Source organism: Gossypium arboreum, chromosome 13 (genome assembly GCF_025698485.1).
Source record: "Gossypium arboreum isolate Shixiya-1 chromosome 13, ASM2569848v2, whole genome shotgun sequence".
In the NCBI taxonomy this organism is placed as follows: Eukaryota; Viridiplantae; Streptophyta; class Magnoliopsida; order Malvales; family Malvaceae; genus Gossypium; species Gossypium arboreum.
The window spans coordinates 34,678,356-34,679,532 of record NC_069082.1 but is presented as its reverse complement, the minus strand read 5'-3'; the positions used below and the strand labels follow the sequence as shown (position 1 = coordinate 34,679,532).

General features: G+C 39.4%; 1 non-coding gene across 1 annotated transcript; it reads right to left on the bottom strand.

Moving 5' to 3' along the window:
- Positions 1-507: 507 nt before the first annotated feature.
- Positions 508-613, bottom strand: LOC128287249 (small nucleolar RNA R71). The gene has a single exon (XR_008277944.1). It is a non-coding gene; the product is annotated as a small nucleolar RNA R71 (small nucleolar RNA).
- Between the last annotated feature and the right edge of the window lie 564 nt (positions 614-1,177).

Sequence of the window (1,177 nt, the reverse complement as noted above, 5' to 3'; positions counted from 1 at the left end):
AAATAAGGCAAAGTTTAAGATACATAGAGAACGAGCAAGAGGACGATATTCAAACCCCAACTGAGGAGATGGCTGAAAACCAAGACAATTAGCTACCTCCTGCGATACCTGTTGAACTAGTAAATCAGAATCCTGCTCCTCGTACTATGTATGATTATGCTAAACCTACTTTAACAGGAACTGAGTCAAGTATAGTTAGGCCTGCCATTGTCGCGAATAATTTTGAACTAAAACCTAACACTATTCAAATGATACAGCAATTTGATCAGTTTGATGGTTTGCAGGATGAAGATCCAAACACTCACTTGGCAAATTTCCTAGAATTCTGCAATACATTTAAAATTAATGGCGTTTCTGACGATGCCATTCGTCTTCGGTTATTCCTTTTTTCATTGAGGAAAAAAGCTAAACAGTGGTTGAACTCGTTACCACGAGGGTCAATTACTACTTGGGAACAAATGACCAAAAAATTTTTATTAAAATATTCTCCGCCGGCTAAAACAGCCAAATTACGTAATGATATCTCTTCGTTTGTGCAGATGGACTTAGAAACTCTTTACGATGCATGGGAGAGATATAAGGACCTACTTCGAAGGTGTCCTAACCATGGATTACCTCTATGGTTGCAAGTTCAAACATTCTACAATGGTGTGAACCCCTCGACAAGACAAATGATTGATGCAGCACCCGGGGAACCATCAACAACAAAACACCTAAAGAGGCTTATGCATTTATTGAAGAGATGTCGCTGAATAACTATCAGTGGCAAGTCATAAGGACAAAGCCAACTAAAACAGCAGGCGTTTATAACGTCGATTCGATTACTAATCTATCAAACCAGGTAGAACTTCTAAATAAAAAGATTGATGGTTTACTTGGTTCTACTCGGTACATCCAGTAATGAGGTGCGATTCGAATGGAGGAGGAGCATGCACAGAGTATCAACCCTTCAACCCTAGCATCAAGGAGGAACAAGTCCAATATATGGGTAACAATAACTCTAGATTCCAAAATAACCCAAATAGTAACACTTAGAATGCACGTTGGAGGAACCATCCCAATTTCTCGTAGGGCGGTCAAGGAAATCAAAGACCACAACATCTTCCGGGTTTTCAACAAGCACCCTATCAACAGGAAAAGAAACCGAACCTTGAAGAGATGCTATCTAAATTTATCT